The 21,895-nt window shown below is 48.7% G+C and overlaps 1 pseudogene; it reads right to left on the bottom strand.

The window, feature by feature from the left end:
• The window catches only part of LOC131742188 (26S proteasome non-ATPase regulatory subunit 5 pseudogene), a 112,951-nt pseudogene extending 97,818 nt beyond the window's left edge, over positions 1 to 15,133 (bottom strand).
• Between the last annotated feature and the right edge of the window lie 6,762 nt (positions 15,134 to 21,895).

Here is a 21,895-nt window from a genome sequence, read left to right as displayed (position 1 = left end):
GCAGTCGGGGCGCCCCCCACTCCCAGCGTGGGGGTGTGTTCACCCCAACTATTCAAGAGCGTTTATAACCGAATCTTCAGGCCCCTCCCATCCCCAGGGATTGGGGGAGCTGAAAGTTCCCACCCTTTAACCACGAGTTTGGTCTTTCTGATGACCAGCCCCTATCCTGAATCTATCTAGGGGTCCCACCCTGAGTCACCTCATTATCAACTACTCCAGTGTCTAGAAAGGGGCAGAAAGTTAGGAATAACAAGAGGTACTGCTATCACTTAGGAAATTCCAAGGGTTTTTTAAGCTCTGGACCAGGAACCAGGGACAAAGCCAAATCTATATTTTACTATACCACAATGTGTAAATTACAGAGTGCTTGCAATCTTCGCAGTGTCCTGATCACAGGCTTTGTTTCATTGGTGCCTTAAAACTACTCTGTGACATGGCTAATTTACTATGATTCAGCCCATTTTACCAATGAGGAAATCGAGGTTTGTAGAGATCTAGTGTTTTGCCCAGGATCACGAACAAGCAAATGGCAGAGCCAGGTCCCTTATCATCTTAGATCTGAAAGGAATCTCAAAGACCAGTCCACGTAATAACCTTCCTCTATAGGTAAGGACCTCCGAAGTTCAGAGAGACGAGACGTCTAACCTAGGTCATAGGAGGAGTCACTGCTACACTCTACGGCCAATTATTTTAAACAAACTGCAGCCATGACAGACAACCTGATTGTACATGTAGAAAACCCTATTAAATTCACACCAAAAATTCTACTAGAGTAAGTGAATTTAGTAAAGTCACAGGATACAAGTCAATACATAATAAAAATAAATTTCATTTCTGCTAGTAAGAAATAATTGGAAAACAAAATTAGAAATACAATGGGATTTACAAAAGCATCAGCAAAGATATAATAATTAGGAATAAATTTAATTAAAAATGTGTAAGTTGCTGAAAACTAAAGAAGACTATTAAGGGAAATTAAAGATGCCTTGAGTAAATGGAAATGACATACCATGATCCTGGGTCAGAGACATAATGTCGTTAAGATGCCCATTCTCCCCAAATTGACTGCAAGCCCAACCAAAATCTCAGACTGAAGAAACTGACAAGCTGATTCTAAAATTCCATGAAAAAGCAAAACACCTATGTATTAGTTTGCTTGGGCTGCTGCAACAAAGTACCACACGCTGGGTGGCTTAAACAACAAACACTTATTGTGTCACAGTTCCGGAGGCTTGGAGTCCAAGACTGAGGTGTTGGCAGGATTGGTTCTTTCTGAGGCCTGGGAGAGAAAATCTGTCCCATGCCTCTCCCGTAGCTTCTGGTGGTTTGCAGGCCATCTTTGATATTCCTTGGTTTGTAGAAGCATCACCCTGATCTCTGCCTTCCTTTTCATGAGGTATTCTCCCTGTGTGCCTGTCCACATCCAAATTCCCCCTTTTCAAAGGACACAAGTCATATTGGATTACGGCCCACCCTACAGATCTCATTTTAACTTGCTAACCACTACAAAGACCCCATCCCTCAATAAAGTCACATTCTGAAGTACTTTGGGTCAGGACCTCAACATATGAGTTTGGGGAGGACACATAATCTAGGAAAGCCAAGACAATCTTGAAGAAAAACTTACATTACTTGATTATTATAAAGTAACAGTAATCAATATAATATGATAGAATGATGGAAAAGAAAAGAAAAACGTATCAATGCAACAGAAAAATGATTCTAGAAATAGACTCACATGTTATAGTCAATTGTTTCTCTACAAAAACACCAAAGCAATTCTATGGAAAAGGAGTCTTTTTGACAAATGGTGCTGAAATAACTAGATACTCATATGAAAAAAGTGAATCTCAATTCCTATATCATACCATACAAAAAATTAATTTTAAGGTGAGTCATAGGTCTAAATGTAAGAGTTAAAACTATAAAGCTTCTAGAAGGGAACATGGGAGAATATGTTATAATAAGCAAACAGTTCTTAAGACACAAGAAGCACTAAGCATACATTTTTTAAAATTCATAAACTGGATGTCATAAAAATTTTAAACTTCTGTTCATTCAAAAGACACCCTTAAGGAACTTAATAGGGAAGGCATAAAGTGAAAGAAAATGGTTACAATACATGTATCTGATAAAGTCCTTGTATCCAGAATATAAAAGAAACTCCTACAACTCAATAATAAAAAGAAAAAATAATCTAATTTTTTAAATGGTCAAAACTCTTAAACAGATACTCCACAAAGGAAGATATACAAATAAGCAATTAGTGCATGAAAATGAATCTAATGTCATTAGTCATCAGGGAAATGCAAATTAAAACCAGATTAGAAAAACAAAAAACACTGAATGCCCATCAAAATGGTTTCTTAAAAATCTAACCAACATAAAACATTGGCTAGGATGAGGAACAACCAAAACTTTGAAACATTCCAAATCGGGATACAGAGCGTACAACGATTTTTAGAAAAGATCTGGAAGTGTCTTATAAAATCAAACTTGCATCTATCTACCTTGTAACCCAAAGAAACTCATTCCTAGCAATTTACCCAAGAGAAATGAAAACATATGTTCACACAAAGACTTGTACATGTTTTATTTATAATAGCCCCAAACTGGAAACAACCCAGGTGTCTATTAATAGAAGAACAGATAAATAAACTGTGGCACATTCGTACCACAGAACGCTAGGCAGCAATAAAAAAGGATAAACTGCTGCTTCATGCGGTAAAACGGATGATTCTCACTGACGATGATGACCAAGAGAAGATAAAACAATACACACAGCATGGCTCCATTTTATATGAAGTTCAAAAACAGGCAAAATGAATCTAAAAGTGTTAGAAGTCGGAAGAGTTGATCACCTCTGAGAGTGGAGTGTTCACGGAAAGAGACATGATGGGGCCTCCTAGGGGACCGCAGATGTTCTGCATCTTCATCTGGGAGTGACTGTATGTGTAAGACCTGAACACCCTAAAGATGAGTGGATAAAAAACGTGCGGTATATGGAATATCTCTTTATTAATTTTTTTACTACCCCATGGCGACATATCATACCTTCCCAGCATATCCAAGTGTCCCAACACAGGAGCTGGGCAGTCACAGTTTAGTCCAACGTTTTTCAAAGTGAGCGCTGCAACCCATTCCCGGTGCCGTGAAATTAGTGCACTGAAACCAGCACTTCTGAATGGAATGGAATGGAAAATATCCTCGTATAACAGTTATGTGTGTGCCTGTGTGCGCGACGGCGCGTGTGCGTGACGGCGCGTGTGCGCGACGGCGTGTGTGCGTGCACACACCTGTGCACACAAGGCCACGTGCTGGTTGTGATGTGAAATGTGTCTTAGCAAGGATTGAATCAAAATATTTGAACCTGACTCTAGTCCGTTCCCCACGCCCACAGCCCCGTTTGGAGCACACACACACCTGCACCAAAAGGCACCTTGGCTGTTGATTCGCAGGTAGACTTCCTTGCTGACCGTCCACAATTCACTGATCCAAAAGGCAAACTCACCTGCAGCTATGGAACAAAAAGAGGTCTTCTGCGTTAACTGAGACATTTACTCTAAGCAAGGCAGCGACCACCTGCGTGTGCTAGCACTGTAAAGAGTGTGTACCTCTTGCTTCGTTTAGCTACCACGATCCCTGGTCTATGGAAGAACCCCCAGACGCAGCCAACAACATCCCTCCGGGGCCAGACACAATGGGGGGGGGGGGGCTGGTGGCTCCTCTCAAAAAAGGGCCAGGCCCCTCAAAAGTGGAGTCATTGGGATCAGACAGCTGTAAACTCCAATCCTGATGTGGTTACCTCCCATCTGTGTGACATCAGACAAGGGAAACCACTCCTTTGAGCCTCAGTTCCCTCATCTGCAAAAAAGAGGTGATGGTAGTACCAACATCATAGGATTGTCGTGGGTTAATAATAATGATGGTTTATACCTAATACAGCGCTTACAATGACTATGCCTATTGACCCAGGTAATCCTCACTACAACTATGAGAAATGAAGGATCTGTTTCCCCATGTTACAGGTGAGAAAACCGAGGCCATAGAGGTTCAGTAATTTGCCCAAGGTTCCCCAGCTGGTAATTTGGGTGGCCTGGGCTTCCCATTCACTCTCTCTGCTCAGTTTTAGTTACTTAATGAAAAAAATTAGTGACAGAGAAAATGATATATAAGAGATCATGCTAATCTTTAAGGCTGTTTACCAAGAATTTGGGGTTCTCTTTCCAGGCACATAGTTGGATTACTGTTCTCCACCCTCTTGAATTTCGGTAAATCCACCTGCTTGCTTTAGCTAATAAAATGTGAGCGGAAGTGATGAGTGCCACTTCTGGGCAAAAGGTTTAAAAGAGAGCGTATTTCAGCTCATTCCTCTCCTTCCTGCGGCGAGGATCATGAAAATACGTCAACATGGAGCCTCCATTAACCTGCTTTCCTGAAAGGCTAGGGTGAGAGCAGACCTCCTGCCAATATGCCTTTGTCACACAACATGACTGAGAAATCAAGTTTTGTTACGTTAAGACGCTGAGGTTTGGGGTTACATCTTCTTATAGCTACACCTGGGCTACCCTGACACAAGCCCTTCACAGATACCATTTACTGAGCTCTGTGTATCAGATTAGGTGCTAGACACTTTACGTACTTCAATTCATTTAACCTTGACCACAACCACAGACAGAAATCCTATGAGTGTGCCCGTCTGCAGATGAGGAACTGAAGCTCCGAGAAGTTAAGTAAGTCACCCAGGTTCACACAGCTCCTCAGTGGCACGATCAGAACCCAAACCTAGACCAAAATGATAACTGCCTCTCCCCCACTCGTGGGAAGTGAACACGGTCGTGTGCTGGAGCCAGCTTGTACCAGCTTGTGAGAGCAGGTTGTCCCTTCCCAAGTTCACGTTCAGTGACAACGCACTGGGACCGTGAAATCCACCATGGTGGGAGCATTTACACCATGGAAATTGGCAAATGCTACAAATCAAGGCCTTTCTTTTTTATTGAAGAGCCAAGTTACCACGACACTACTGATTGGACCCCTCTTATCAGAGCCAGCCATGCTGAGTTCCAATCCACTCAACTTGCCCAGGGAAATTCCCAGAAGCTCATCCGGGACCCCTTGGGATTCCCCAAAGTGTTTTTAGTTAATGGGAAAGAATCTGCAGCGCTCCTAGCACAGAGCAGTGGAACCACAAGTTGCATTGTTAAGAGCAAGAAGAGAGAAGATGCTCTGCAGGGTGGCTGAAAAATAGGCTTAGAGAACAAGAGAGGGAAAATCTAGCGGAGGAAAGAAAGGCCTTCCAGTAAGGAGAATGGAGTCTTTAATCTGTGGAGCACACATTTTGTTAAGTCTGCATAATTCACGAAACACAGGAACTTCCCAAGGACAGCTCAAGTTCAGGGCAGAAGATCAAGTTGACAAGACTGGCTTCGGGGTAAAACAAGCATGGGGGGGGGTGGTCAGGAGGGTTGGTTGCTGGAACTGACCTATATTTCTCTGTGTTTACACTGCAGCAGGAGCTGTCTCTGCTCATCCATCAGCTCAGCTGGGCTTCACCCGCAGCCCAGTTTTCCCTGGGGGTGGGGGACCTTTGGAGCACTGAACCACGAGGATGGCTATGCTGTTGGCTTCTGGTGGCTGCTCCCGCATCTCCAGACCACTATTCATTCTTGGGATGACAGTGAGAGTAACTGCCACTTCCAGGCAGGGTGTCCTCGGACAAGTGATCTTATCTCTCTAAGCCTCAGTTTGCTCTTCTGTAAAGTGGGGCTGATAAGAACTCCTAATACATAGGGCTGTAATGCACAGGGCCCGGCACACAGTTAAGTGCTTAATAAATAGTGGCTTTCAAATTTTATTAGTACAAGGAAGACTAATAATAGGAATAATAATTATAATATTTAATAGTGTCCGATACTATTCCGAGAGCCTTGCTTAAAATAAATCCTTGAATCCTCACAGCAAGCTTTTTAGATAGGTACTGTTACTATCCCCATTTTCTAGATGAGGAAACTAAGGTGGGAGAGGGAGTGTCATTTGACCTCGGCACAGTAAGTGGTAGAGCCAACCAGTTATCGAGCTCCTAAGTGCCAAGGATTTTCTCAACAGTATCTTTCATCCTCACCTGCACACCTTTGAGAGTTAGGTATGTTTGTTTCCATTTTAAAGATGAGGAAACTGAGGCCAGAAAAGTTAAATTAGCTAACCCTGGGTCACTGAGAGAGTAAGAAGCAAAGCGGGAATTCAAGCCTAGGTCTCCTCGTCTCTGAGTGTTTGTTTCATTCAACCATCCTTCATTCCCAGAAACAAAAGCAGCAATCCTTACGAAGACTAGATAACGTTTATTTGGCACTTAGGCTCTGCACGACACTAGACTAAGCATCCTCCTATCCCAACAGCTACAGGTGGTAGGCTTAGCCCCATTTGGCAGAGTAGAAAACTGAGGCACAGAGAGGTTGACCACGTGTCCAAGGTCACCCAGCTAGAAAGCGGCACAGGTGGGATGCAAAACCAGCTGTTCCGAGGTAGAGCCTCCTCACTTAACCACTGGGTTAAATTCTGTCCAGCTCCAGTATCTATTCAACAAACATCCCTGATCTGTGATAAAGAATGGTAAGGCAGACTTTATTCAGGGGGACTACCGGGTAGGAACAGGGACCCCTGCAATGGGATTTTGCAGTAGGGAAGAGAGATTGGGCTCAGCTCCAAATACAAGGAAAAGTGGGAATTTATAGCCAAGGAGCAGGGTGGAGGTCAGCGGATGGAAAGTCACTCAGGAAAAACATCAGGGCCAGGAGTCTGGCTACATTAGGATTCTTGTGGGATGAAGGACAGGGTGATCAGACCTCACCTGGGGGATGGTGGAGGCTGAGGAACCCAATCAGATACCCAGGGTCACCGGTGCACGTGGCTAAACAGACTGAGCGGGAGTCTTGCGAAACACGGGAAGGAACATTAAAGTCCCAAAGTCAGGGTTTAGTCGAGAAGAGAATTCAGAGGAGACCACCTCCAGTTTGGCTGAGAGAATCTGCGTCACCTGCCATGAGGTCCTCTCACTCTTTTTGACCAGTATCAGAGCAGGACTGAGGGGAAGAGGAGGGACAGGGGTGGAGAGAACCCAGAGCTGGAGAGAGAAGGGCAGACAGTAGAGAGAGGGGCAAGGTTGGAGCTAAAGATGACTGACAGGAAGCTGGGCCAATGGCCCTGGGGGCTGGGCCAGCCCCTCCTCCTCCCCTGGACGCTCCTCCTTCCCTCTTCTCTCCAGAAGGGAAATTACCCCAGGTGTGTCCTGGACGTCTCAGAACTACCAATTAAAATGGGTCTGGAAAGATCCCTCAGTGTCCTTGGAGATAAAGCGAATATCCCCACCTCGCACCTCGCTTCCCCCCTCCTGAGAGGGCAGCGGGGGTCCCTGCCTCGGCTGTCTTGGCTAGAAAGAGTTATTAAAGCAGAACCTTAGGAAATGACAAAATAAAGGTCGGAGGCTGCCGGCTGAATGGACTTCCGGCTGAGTCTGACGGAGTCAAGCCAGGAGCCGGAGAAACACTTGGCTTTATTAACGCCCCCCCCTCGCTCACCTCCGTGCAGGGTGGGCCTGGGGGTGGCCCAGAGGGGGGGCCCCACCTGGGGAGGAAATGTCGTGTCTCCTGTGGGTGCCAGACTGAATTCCAATGAGAGGAGAAGCCAGCCCCGCAGGAAGCTCACCCTCCAGAACCTTCAGGCCTGCCCATGTCATCGCCGTGTCTCTCCCCTGTCTCCCCTCAAATGCTCCCTGGTCCCCGCATGAAACCCCCAAGTTTCTCGGCTGGCCTGCAAGACCCCGTGTGCTCTGGGCTCTGCCCGCCTCCGCAGCCTCATCTCACAATAGTCTTGGCACCGTTCTAGAAAGGCTGCCCCGCGTGCAGCTCCTTGCCTACCCCGGCTGCGTCTCCTCTCCTGGACTTTGATGGGGTCGCCCCCCTGCCTAGAATGCCCTTTTCCTGTCCCCTCCCGCCTGCCACTCTCACCAGGAAGCCCCCGACCATCCTCCCCGATCCTCCTCATCCTCCCCAGTCGTCTTCCTGCCCCAGTGCGGGGTCGGGTGCTGTTTGTGTCTCCTAGGGCTGCGGTAACCAATACCACACCGGTGACTTAAAACAACAGAAAGCTACTCCCTCACAGCGCTGGAGGCTACATATCTGAAATCGAGGTGGCAGCAGGGCCATGGTCCCTCGAAGCCCCTAGGGGAGGATCTTTCCTTGCCTCTTGCAGCTTCCGGCGGCTCTGGCTTTCCGTGGCACACGCTGCAGAATCACTCCAACCTCCATCTTTGCACGGCCTTCCTCCCTCTGTGTGTCTTCTCTTCTTAGACGGACACCAGTCTTTGGACTTAAGGCCCACGCTAATCCACTGTGACCCTCTCTAACTACTTACATCCTGTTGGGCTGCACCCCACTGGCCTGCAAGCCCTGTACTCGTCCAGCCTCGAGGCCGAAGAAAGAGCCCAGCGTCAGCAACAGCGACATCAGCGGTTGGATGGATGGGGGATCTTACACGTCTGAAGCTAGGTCCTGGAGCGACACCCCACATGTTCTGCGGACGCAGGCAGGACATGGCGGCAGTCTTTGCTATGGGGGGAGGGGAGAGGTATGGAAACTAGCAGAGGAGCACTGCCTGCCCCATGCGCCCCACCCTCGTGGTGGAGAGGTTCTGATCTAAAGATTAGAACAATCACTAGCTGGGCCGTAGGCAAGTATGCAGGCACTTACTGATTAGGCTCTATGTTTAAGAGGGAAGGTCAGGCCTGTGGGTAGGGTGTAGGTGAAGCAGGCACTGGTTGACCAAGGGATGTACAGAGAGCAAGACAACAGCCATCTTGGGCGGCCTGATCATTCACATCTGCAAAGACCCTGTTGCCAAATAAAGTCACATTCTGAGGTTTCCAGGTGGACATGAATTTTGAGGGGAAACTATTCAACCCAGTACACGCTCTTAAAAAAAAAAAAAAAAAAAGGCTGGGTCTCTGAGGCTGACTATGATGTCACAGGCAGATATTCCATTTGAGAAAAACGGCTTAAGCGAACACCCAAAGGTAGGGAGCCAGTGACCCCTTTAAAGCTTCCCTGGTAGCGGGCTTCCCTGGTGGTGCAGTGGTTAAGAATCCACCTGCCAATGCAGGGGACACGGGTTCGAGCCCTGGTCCGGAAAGATCCCACATGCCGCGGAACAACTAAGCAAGTGCGTCACAACTACTGAGCTGGAGCTCTAGAGCCCGCGCGCCACAACTACTGAGCCTGCGTGTTACAACTACCGAAGCCCGCGAGCCTAGAGCCCGTGCTCTGCAACAAGAGCAGCCCCCGCTCGCCGCAACTAGAGAAAGCCCACGTGCAGCAACGAAGACCCAATGCAGCCAAAAATAAATTTGAAAAAAAAAAAAAAAAACAACTCCCCTGGTAGGTTCAAGCCTGTGCCTGATAACATCTTTTCTCAAGGCCCTGAGGACCCCTCCCTTTTGCTTGCCCCACTTAAAACATCTGGCAGGAGACGAGAAATACTCAACACCTGTAAACAGAGCCCGTCAGCTAATAAAGCAGAAAGCAATAATCTGTCACTTTGAAAGTATGAGCCAACACGTTTCTCAAGAAGCTTTCCATTCTAGTAATGACATTAGGCTAGTAAACGGCTTGCCTCTCTCTGTCTGTCTCTCTCTCTCTCATCTGTGCATTTCCATATAATGAATGTCAGGTCATCTTTGGGAATATTAAATATCCAGGTGGCCCATGCAGTTGGAGAGCAGGCACATTATTAATTCCAAAGGCAAGGGGGAAAAATGAAACCCAAAGCAAGAGAGAGTGATGAAGTCAGCGACTTGGGGGTTCAAATACTGGCTTCATCACTTACCGACTTGTGACTCTTGAGCCTCGATTTTCTCATAAGTAAATGGGGATAATAAGCCCACCTCCCTCCCTGGCTTGTTTCAGGATTAAGTGCCTGGCACCAAATGAGCACCTGAATAAATGCTACCTGGTGATGTTTTTTAAATAAAATTTTTTTGAGTAATCATATTGTTAGTTTGTTATTGTATATTTCTGAAACATGATATATTTGTATTACCAAAAAAGCAAGTAAGAAGCTAATTTCTTGTCATTAGGAGTTAAGGTTTTTCAGCTTAAAAGAGATATACATATAAAATCAAAATAAAAACAATACATCCCAAGTGTGAATTAGAAATACATTTATGAACATGATGCAGTTTCTCCCACAAAACATATGCATTCTCTAATTGTCCTCTTAAAATCCCTGGAAACAATAGCTAACCCAATGAGCCCTGCTAACACCCAGATTATGGTCTCAAATATCATTTTCCTATTCAAAGAAAATAGGGCTCCTAGGAGAAACGGCTGACTCCTGGCCTTGGGCAGAAAATGTACACGATGAGTCTGAAAGCATCATCATACCAGAGGGTAAGAAAGCTGTTGATATATTAGGGTCATTTCCAAAGGACTCAAGGGCCAATATTAATAGTCTCCCACCAGCCAAAGATGAGATAATTTGAGCATTAATAAGAATAATGCAACAGAGCTAAACACATAAAATATGTTCAGGATCCACGAATTCATAGTGGTATAAACAACTAATTCAGTTCTTTCATTTAATCCTCAATTCAATGTTATGAAGGAAGATCTAATTAGCTTCGAGGTCACAGATCGAAGCAACTTAAGCTCACAGAAGTGAAGTCTCTCATCCAAAATCACACAGTTTATAAATGGAGGAGCTGGCATTCCAAAGCAGATCTGTGACACTGCAAGACTGCAGAAAGTGTTCAGCAAAGTTCAACTTTCCCTCCACTACCCCAGCACATGAGGGCGATAGGAAGGCAGGTAATAAATGGTGAGAAGGAACTCTCAAAGTTGCATCCCGCGGTCTCTTACTCCCTGGTTATAAGCAACAGGTGCTGGCGGTTGAGTGTGCAGCATGATATATATGTAAAATGATAATGCTGAACCAATTATAACCACTCTTGTGAAAAATCCATGACAGCCATTAAATGGTCTTTGGTTTCAAAGCGGTAACCAGCAAGATCTTTCTCAGATACTTCCTGATTCATGACGGTACCTTCCTGCCCCTTAGACCAGAGTTTCTTAAAGAGTGGTCTGGGAACCATTTTTACCCATGACCTAGGGTACTATCTACAAGATGCAGATTCATGGGCCCCTTCTCAGACCTGCTAAATCGAGCTCTCTCTAAAGAGCCCTGTAATCAGTATTTTTAGCCAAGTTCCCTGGGAGGAGTGTGAGAGCATTAACATTTGAGGTACTGCCTAACATCTCCCAATTGTCCTATGAAACACCCTCTGTCTCTTCCTGTCTCCATCCCCCCCACCCCATTCAATCTACTCTGCACTACAGTCAGAGTGATCTTTCTAGAAGACAAGTCTGAAACGGCACCACCGTTGGAAGCTTCCAGTGGCTCCCCAGTGTCCTTAGGACAGAGGCCAAATATTGTAGCTCCTTAACGATCTCCGGCCTTGTTCGCCATCGCTCCCAACACCACCCCAAACACGCCCTGCACCCCCATCACGGGGCACTCTGAACCTTCCCCAAGTACACTCATGCTTCCGCGGCTCTTCCAGAATGCCTGTGCCCACCATCCACTCTAACCCTACCCTTGTCCGCCTCTCCAAATCCTACTTATCCTTCAAATGTCCTTCTGGAGTCACCGGTACTTGGCCTTCCTTGGTACTTCTGGCTGAGTTAGGGGACCCCTTCTGATCCCATTCTCTCTCTCACCTCAAGACAGTTAGTAATGGGCAGGTTATGTGCCCATCACCCAGCCCCCGTGCATCCCTGGAGAACAGAGGCCACATCTTTTTCATGTATCTCCATCACCTGGTACAGTTCTGGCACACGGTAGGCTCACAGGGCTTATTAAATGAGTGAATGAATTAATGAACAAAGGGCACCCCTCTTCCCATTCTCACTCCATCATGGAATACACCATGGCTCACCCATCCTCTGAGTTCCCCTTACCTTGCTTCATTCCCTCGTCAATAATAATTTTCTCCCATGCTGCCCCATCGGGTCAGGGCCATGATCTTGGCAAAGGATGTGATGGGGGGATATTGTATCTTCCAGATGCTCCCTTTAACCTCAATAACAACTGGCCCTTCTGAAGCCCTTGCCAGTTTGCAAACTCCTTTGGTAAATATGCCCTTCCCGCAACAGCCCTTGAAGGCAGGCAAGGTTAGTCCTCATATCCCCACGACAGAAATGAGTATGTTTATATATGTAACTCAGGGTGCCTGTCCTGTCCACACCCGCTGTTTTGACCGCCCATGCTAAAGAGCTGGCCACAAGTAGCTGGTCATGTTATATGCGCGGAGCCTCCCCTCTGACCACAGCTGATTGGACCAGGACTGTGCACTTGATTCAAGTGAGCCAATCAGGTTCTGTCTTGAAATTTTCAACTGGAAAAGAAAGAGGATTTTCTTGAAGGTCATTTTTAGCATTTATGGAACCTGTAAGCTGAGCCAATGTGCAGAGAAAAGCAGAAAGGAGCCACTAGGTGGTTTGAGGAAGAGTCAAAGAAGAATGGTTTTCTTGGCTTCGGATCTCTGTTCAGTGCCCCGATGGAAACCTTGTGAGATCCAGCTCTGCGTCCTGCCCTTGGGTCCCTTCTCTGTTCTTCCAATAAACTCTCCATCCTACTAGAGTTCATTTGTGTAAGTTTTTGTTCCCTGTAAACAAAACAAGCCTTGCCCAGGTAGGGCTGTAAGCAAAAGGAAGAACACTTGGGAATCCGAAGACCTTAGTGACTTTGCCACTGAATGACTGTGTGACCCCCTAAGACCTCAGTTTCCACTCCTGTCAAGTGGGAGTAGTGATAACACCCACCACACTGGATCACACGAGTAACACCTGGAAAAGCATTTTGTAGCTACAGAATTATTAAATGAAGTAACCTGTCCAAGTCCACTGTAATGGTAGGAGATTCAAGCATCCTGGGGGGCAGCCAATGAGAGAGCTACAAAGGAGAGGCCCAGTGCCCTCCCACCAGGAGGCGCTGCCTACAAACAGCCCTCCCAGGACACTGCCTGGAGACAGGAGGAAGAATGCAATGGCCTGACCCAGAGGTTACCAGCTTCGGAGGGACACCAGCCTTCCGAGTAAGACCTGGTTACTCCAGGAGGGAAGACAGCATCTCCCTCTGGCTGCATCAGTTTCTCTCTCTGGGTCCGTGAGTTCCAGGGGTCGGCATGGTGTCTGTCTTGCTAACAGGCCTATCTCGCACAGCAGGTGCTAATAGGTGAATGACTCTCTCCATAATTCTCTGTCTCCAAGTGTCTCTGTTGTGTCTACCTACGCTTCAGTGGCTCTGCCTCTCTGTCTTTATCGGTCTCTCTCTGCCTCTCCCTCCCCCGCCGCACTGGTCTTTCCCTTTGTCTCCTTCTCTGTCTCCCCCTCTCCCGGCTCCCTCGGTCCGCCTCCCTCTCTCTCACCCCCTCTCGGTCTCCTCCCCACCTCGCCCGCGCACACTCACACCTGCCCCAGGCCGCTCCCTCGTACCGGCCCCCTTTGTCTCGGGCCCTCCTCCTTTGCCCGGTAACCGCCCTCCCTAGCAGCCCCGCGGAAACCATAGCAACGGGCCGCCTAAGTCGCCGCCACGCGTCTCCGTTTTGTCCCTCTCGAGCTCGCGGACGCTCCAATTACAGGTACTCGGTCGGCGGCGATGCCTTTGTCTGCAGCCCATTCACAGCGAGCCGGCTCCAGGGCCCCGAAGCTGCTGGGCGCTGCCTCGCAAAGCGCCTTTTGCGCCTCCTCCCGGCGCCCCGCGCCGCGCTCAAGGAAGGGCAAGGCGAGCTCGGACTCCTGCTCCGACACCGGCGTGGGGAGGGGGAAACGGAGAGGGGAACGCGGGGTAGAAGGTGCCACAGACAGACTGACCCCACAGCCTCTGCAAGAGAAGCCTCGGGCCGGAAGGGCGGGGAGGGAACGGGCTCGGGCTCCCCGCTGCTGGCTGTGTGCTCCTCTGGGCTCTGACCTTCTGTCCATCCCTCCAGCCTGTCCCGTCCTCAAGCCACAGAACCCTTCCACGTTCTGTCCCCTCCAGCCCAGATGTCCCCTCTCTTTGCACACTCAGCTCCTACCCCGCCTCAGAACCCGCTCCAGCACCCCCTGCCCTCCTCCACCCCACTTCACTGGCGACCACAGCTGCCCGTGTGCTGCTTCCCCGCGTGCAATGACATGTGCATTGCTGGAGCCGCACGTCCAATTCCTAGGGCTTCTTTAACAAATTACCACAAACTGGATGGCATTTATATCTCACAGTTCTGGAGACCAGGAGTGTGAAAGCCATGTGCCAGCAGGGCCACGCTCTCTCTAAAGGCTTTAGGGGAAGACACTTCCTTTCCTCTTCCAGCTGCTGGTGGCTGCCAGCAGCCCTTGACGATCCTTGGCTTGTAGAAGATCACTCCAATCGCTGCCTTGGTCCTCACGTGGCCTCCCAGTGTGTCTCGGTGCAAATTTCTCACAAGGACAGCAGTCACTGGATTGGGGTCACCCTAATCCAGTATGTCTTCATTATAAATTGATTATATCTGCAAAGAATCTATTTCCAAATACGATCACATTCTGAGATTCAGGGGGAACATGAATTGGGGCTGGGGGACTATTCAACCCCACATAGGTTTATAAGCCCTGGACCTCAGCAAAGGCGTCTCCCTTGCTCACGCCTCTGGCCTCAGTACCCAGTAGAGCGTCTGGTCAGTTAAGAGGTGGGTCAGTATTTAGTGAATGAATGACTGAGCGTGAGTCGCTTTGCCTCCATGAGGCTTAGCACTCCTTAAGCATGAAACAGAAATAACAGCATTGCTTCAAAGCATCACCGAGGAGAACTCCACACCTGGTGTGGAGAGAAGGCTCAAAAACCGGTAACCAGGTGTATTCGTTTCCTGTGACTGCTGTTAACAGCTTTGCGACTTGAACCACGGAACTGTATTCTCTCACAGTTCTGAAGGCCAGGAATCCAAAATCAAGGTGTTGGCAGGGCCACACTCCCTCTGAAAGCCCTAGGGGAGGCTCTTTCCTTGCCTCTTTCGGCTTCTGGGGGGGGTGGGGAACAGACGTTCCCCGGCTCATGGCTGTACCTCTGCCTCCATCTTCACATGGCCTTCTCCCCTTTCTGTTCTTCTCTTCTCCTTGTGAAGACAATTATGCTTGGATTTTGGGCCCACCCAGAAAATCCAGGATGATCTAATCTCCAGGTCCTTAATTACACCTGCAAAGTCCTTTTTTCCAAATAAAGTCATATTCACTGGTTCCAAGGATTTGACATGGATGTATCTTTTGGGAGGCCCTCATTAGACCTACTACACCATGATTATTTTTTCTGTAACTAAGGTCCAAGCTCTGGTTGCTGACAATTTATAATTAATCAGTACTTATGGGAACCAAGTAGCTGCAGTTCTGAACCGTACTCATTTTTATTTACTTTTCACAATGACTCTGAGAAGGGAAAATCTGTTATTCCCAACTTAGAGTTGAGGCAAATGAGGCAAGAGGGGTGAAGTGATTTCCCTGCAAGTCACAAACCTGGAAATCAGGGATAATCCCCCCAAAGCCTCCTGCTCTTTATCACTGTGTGCACAAGCCACCCCCCTGCGAAGCCCTTTCTCCTGATTTCACTGGCTGGGTCCACTCATCCTTCAGGTTCCGTCTAACTGGATGTCCCTTTTCCGGAAAGCCTTCTCTGCCCCCATAAGTCTGTGTTAGGACCCCTCTTCCGGTTTCCAAGGTATCCTCTATTTATCACTCGGTGTCTATGTGTGTCTCCTTCCTCTCAACTGTGAATTCCTTGAGGGTAAGCACTGAGTCTAGTTCAGTGTTACATCATAGCTTAGCATTGAGGCAGGCATTGAGCAAGAGCTCTATACATATTTATTGAAGTGAGGGACTTCCCTGGTGGCGCAGTGGTTAAGAATCCGCCTATCAATGCAGGGGACACAGGTTCGAGCCCTGGTCTGGGAAGATCCCACATGCCGTGGAGCAACTAAGCCCGTGAGCCACAACTACTGAGCCCACGTGCCACAACTACTGAAGCCCACGTGCCTAGAGCCCGTGCTCCGCAACAAGGGAAGCCACGACAACGAGAAGCCCGCGCACCGCAAGGAAGAGTAGCCCCCGCTCGCTGCAACTAGAGAAAGCCCGTGTGCAGTAACGAAGACCCAACGCAGCAAAAAAAAAAAAAAAAAAAAAGTATTGAAGTGAAATTATGCGTGTAATGGCATCGTCACAGACATTCAACTGAAACACATCAATATCAGTTATATTATCATCATTATCATTATTATTATTACTATTTTTACCTGTTTCACTGAGATCTCAGTCCCACAGAAATCTTGGTTTGGGAGAAGGCTAGTGGATAGTTATTCCTGGGATTTAAATAATTGCAAAGCTTTAAGACTTGTGTAATTGGTAAAATGCTGGTGCCATTAATAAAACACAGAGAATCAATATGTAGACCAATGCTTGTCAAATATTAATGTGCACACACATCACCTGGGAATGGCTAAACATGCACATCCTATTCAGCTGGTCCGTGGCAGGACCTGAGATTGTGCACCCATGTGCTCTCAGATAGTGCCCGTGCAGCTGGCCCTGGAGAGAACTTGAGAAGCAAGGATGCAGTGGATTTGAGCAGACGTCAAAGATGACGAGCTGGGTTTGGAAATGCTGAGTCTGAGCTGCTGGAGTGATCTGCAAGTGAATATTTCACGCAGGCAGCTGTAAACACAGGCCAGGACTTGGAGAGAGAGGTGTGGGCCACCGCTTCCAATATGGCACATCATACCAGATGTTGGTGAGTTCGCATATGGGCAAGAAAAATCAAAGATATTGGGGGAGTCCCCACATTTGGGAGGAGGAAAATGAGAGAAATAGAGAAGGAGTCGTTGGAGAGACAGAGAGAGAAACCAGGATAGTGCAGAGTCCCAAGACAGCCCGCTGCCGCAGGCCACACGGACAGTGAACCAAGAACTTGCTAATGGAATCTGTGACCTTGAAATAAAGGCTTTACTGGGGCCAGGGGTGTGTAAAACAGACACTGTTGCCCCCACGCCATATGCCCTTGGCTCACCTGAATTCCCCTGCAGCTGCAGCCCACAATACCCCCATGCACAGGCTTTCCACCTCGAGCACCCCTATCTGTCTGTCCTCTCAGCCTGAGGGCCTCCTCCAGCAACCAGGGAGCTTGCTTGGCCTCAGCCCGATGTATGGGGGAGTTAACACCCAGGGGGCCCAGGGGGCAACCTTAAATGATACGGTGTGGGAGTGGATAGATGAATACCCCAGTCCCTCAGTTCTCCAGGGGGTGTTTGTAAGGTGTGGTTCTCCGTAGAATGAAGTTCCAACTGTCCACAGCAATTATCCCCTCGGTGACACTCCTCCTCTTCTTGGTTCTTCTCCCTTTCCCATCTCCCTTTCCCACTACCTCACTCACACTTCCTGAGATCACCTCCCTAATAAATTCTTTGCACCTAAGTCCTTGTCTCAGGGTCTCACCTGAGACAGGTTAGTAGCCAGAAGGCAAGGGGTTAAGTCTGAACGGCTAATCCAAAGAACAAGTGCATTAACACAAGAGATGCAAGGAGTTTTAAGGCAGTCTTGCAGATAGCCTCTCATCCACTAGCCCAGGCAAGTAATAAGCTGAGCCAGGCAAGTGATCCGGTGATTAGGTTGAGTGATTTCTCCTGGATGAGAGAACGCCTTGGGGGCAGGTCCACACGAGCACCCCCTGCCCCCAGCATCGCCACCACCACCAACCCACCTTAACACTGGTCTGCACACAAAAGAGCAGACTTTGTCCCCGGAACTGGGCCAAACTTGAGGGAGAGGGTAGAGTTTGCCTTGGTTCACCTCTCTGGAGGGAGGCTCTGGGTGCAGCTGAGGTTGCTTCTATATATAACACACAAGCACAACTAATAAAACCGATTGTAAAGCACTCTGCAGATCCAAAGTGCCACATCAATGCTAAATAAGAAAATTAATCTTAGCTACAAAGAGCTCACATTGGGAGACGGTAGTGGTTTGGAGAGTGTGCCAGGGGAAGGGGAGTGTGTGTGCTCTCTCCTGGCCCCACTCTCTGCCCTCCCTCTCCCCCCAACCGCCATAGGCGCACGCACTCCTGAGGAGCACGTGGGTTCTCCCGCGTGCACCCCTGACACACGCACACATACGCGCACACACTCTAGTACATACACCCCACACATACCACCTCCACACACATGCACACAGACACATTTCTATAGCCAGACATGTACACCCAGAGGCACCCTGATACATGAACACCTGCCAACACATACACCCCCCCATACATACTCACCACCCCACACATATGCACCCAGAGACACCTTCAGAGCTGTGCATATACACCTACATGCACACCCAATACATACATTACCAACACTAGAAGTCACCCGTTAAGTGGCAAGGCTGAGACGTGAACCCAGACAGCATCTAGAATCTACACTTTGAACCCCTGTCAGGTGGGAAGACAGAGGCTCTGAGAGATGAAGTGATTTGCCCATGATCACCCAGGTCAAAGTGCAGAGCTGGGAGTTGGACTGGGCCTCCACCTCCTGACTGCATGGTGCTTCTTGCTGAGCTGACATGCCACGGACGTTTCCAGCCTAGACCCGTGATGCTAGAAGCTTCTGCTGATAACTTGCTCCTGCAGTCTGCTATTCTGTACCAGTTCCAGGATGACAGCTGCATGAACCGCTCACCAGCCGCAGGGTGGCTGGGTTGCCTCCTGAGTGTCACCTGCTGTCCCCAGCCCCCTCGGGGGAAAGAACATGCCACCAGCTCTCTGCTGCTGTCAGAGGACGGCTGTGGTCTCTAGCCCCCTTCACACCAGCTTCAGATAGCACAGACCAGGCAGAAGGAAACATCAGCCAGATTTTCTGCAGGGCACGGAGACTGTGGAATAGCTTAGCAGATAGGGATGAACATTATGGCTGCCTGGAAAGGTTCTCTTTGGAGCCAAAGGGGTATCAGTCATCCCCTCTCTTGCAGGAGAGCAAGCTGGCCACAGGGCTAAACGCAAGCCAGGGTCCCCAAGGTCACAGCCTCCCTAATTCTCAAGATGAGGAAACTTAACACCTGTAGTAACACCAGCTGGTCTTTACTGAGCACCTACTACACACTAAGCGCTGTGCTAGGTGCTTTTGCAGAGTTCTCTATAATCCACACTCTACTCTAGGGACATAAACCGTCATTAGGCCCCCTTTACTGAAAAAGAATGGAGGTGGGGAAGGCTTGCTCAGGGCCACACAGCCAGAAGTGGCTTTCTGACCCCAGAGATATAGGTGCCCACCCACTCCAGACGGGAAAGTTCCTTGTGCCAGTTATCCTCCACGTCAGTGACTGGCTGAGACCACAACTTCTGCACCCTAACACCTGAATTATCTTATACATCATGAAGTCTACTTTGCAACTAGGAATGGACACAGATAGAGGATGAGTCATAGGGCCAGAATTAAGAGTATAGCAGTCACAGGTGTGGAGGGAGAGAACAGACGGTTGCCCATCATGGCCATTTCTCGACTCCGAAGCAGAGTCATTGTCTAAGCCATTCTTACTCCCTTGTCAGGGGCTGGTTTGGGAACAGGACAGGGGACTTAGTTTTTGGCCAATGCCTTGTTGGAAATGTTTCCTTGCTCTTAAAGAGACAGAGTCGGAGTGGGGGTAGGGACAAATTAGGAGCATGGGATTGATGAACAGATAAAATGGATAAGCAACAAGGATTTACTGTATAGCACAGGGAATTATACCCAATATCTTGTCATAAGCTATAATGTAATACAATCTGCAAAAAAACCACAAACTAATCATTATGCTGTACACTTGAAGCTAACACAATATTGTAAATCAACTATGCTTCAAAAACAAAATTAAGAGAGACATAGTCAAGAGAAGGGCTCTCATCTTCCCTGGATGTTATATGTGGATGTGACACCTGGAACCACAGCAGCCATTTTGTGACTTTAAGAAGAGTCAGAGGGCTTCCCTGGTGGCGCAGTGGTTGGGAGTCCGCCTGCACATGCAGGGGACGCGGGTTCGTGGCCCAGTCCGGGAGGATCCCGCGTGCCGCGGAGCAGCTGGGCCCGTGAACCGTGGCCGCTGGGCCTGCGCGTCTGGAGCCTGTGCTCCGCAACGGGAGAGGCCACAACAGTGCAAGGCTTGCATACCACAAAAAAAAAAAAAAAAAAAAAAAAAAAGAGTCAGACTAAAGAAGGCAATTCCTATTAGTTTAGAGATGGAAAGAATCCAGGTTAGATGACATTGTTGAAATGCTAATTCACTAACCACAGAACCAAATTTCCTCCAGACTGCCTGTTAGGGATATTATGAAAGTCTTTCTTGTTTAAGTAATTGAGTCAAGGTTTTCCATTACTTGCAGCCAGAAACACCCTCACTAATACAGTGAACCTTAAATTCTGGTGTCAAACCGCATGGGTTCTAATCCTCACTCCACCACCAATTAGCCATGCGACCTTGGGCAAGTCTCTTGATACTTCTGAGCCTTGGTCTTCCTCCTCTGTAAAATTTGGTGGGTCATAATAATCCAGGGTCATTGTGAAGATAAAATGAGAGGATAAAAATCAAAACGCTCTGCAAACAGAAAAGCCTGAGGTATTGCTGGATATTATTATTGTTGCTGATGTTATATAGACTCATCAGGGCCAGAAGAAGCCTGGGGCATCCCAGGGGGCCCAGAGCCTGCCCTTGTTCCTGGCGATGGACTCAAGGAAGACAGCAGCTGCACACACTCAGATAAGGCCATATCTGCATTCCCCCAGCCTCTCCTGCCCACGATCTGCGGGCTGAGCCAGACCACAACCCTTCCCAGGGGCGCAGGGCCAGCGAGGAGCAACTGATGAGGGAGGGATGCTGAGGCGGGGGCTGAGAGGGGGCTGCACCTCAGCCCTGGAAGCCCCACCAGAGAAGCTCATATGCCAGGAAGAGCGCAATATTCCAGCTGTCGTATTCGGACAGTCTCCTGGGTGGCCAGGTCCTTTGTTTTCAGCCTCTCATTCAACCCTCATGAAGTAGATGTATTCCTATGTTATGGATGAGGGAACCGAAGCTCAGAGAGGTTAACAAACACATCCAAGTTTAAACAGCCGGGGGTGGGAGGGCCAGACTCCAAAGCCATGCTCTGAACCACTGTGCTGCAGCCGAGAAAATTAGATGCCCTCAAGCTGCACAGGAAGAAGAAAGCGCGTGCAGTGCTGGGAAGAGCTGGAGCCCTGTGTTCGCTGACCTGGCCTTCGCGGGGGCCCACCACCCAGCCGATGACGGAAGCGTCCAAGCTTCAGCTCTTCCTACGTTTTGCCCTTGACATCCTGGCCTATCTCAGAACTTTCCTTTTCCTGCTGTGTCAGCCCTCTCCGTAAGGGTCCCGGTCCCCAGGAGAGAGCTCCTGAGAGAGACAGTGCTCTCTGAAAATGACTCCAGAAAAGTGGAGAGACACCACCTCTCACTAAGAGTCTGGGGGCCCAAGAGGGCAAGCCAGAAGGCGCACGTGGGAGTGGGCTGCTGGCACTCCCGCATCCAGCTGCGCTCTCGGCACCCCTGGGCCCCCTGGCCTCTGGCTGCTCTGTGAGTGTAGCCAGCGGGAGGCACCGGAGAGGCAGGAAAGCTCAGAGAGTTGGCGGTGTTTCCCCCATCCCCTCTCCTGCTCCCTAACGCAGCACTGTGGTTTGGGCTGTGGCTAAGCCCTTCCGTGACCACAGCTCCTCTGGCCTCCTCTCCCTGGCTGCACCTCTCACCAGGTTCTGAGAGCCCCCTTCGTCTCCTTTATATTCAAGCCTTATGTTCAACCGCGCCCAACTATTGCTAGTGTCTGTGTCTCCCCACAG

This window comes from Kogia breviceps, chromosome 15, assembly GCF_026419965.1.
Source record: "Kogia breviceps isolate mKogBre1 chromosome 15, mKogBre1 haplotype 1, whole genome shotgun sequence".
Classification (NCBI taxonomy): Eukaryota; Metazoa; Chordata; class Mammalia; order Artiodactyla; family Physeteridae; genus Kogia; species Kogia breviceps.
This window is presented reverse-complemented; position numbering and strand designations above follow the sequence as displayed.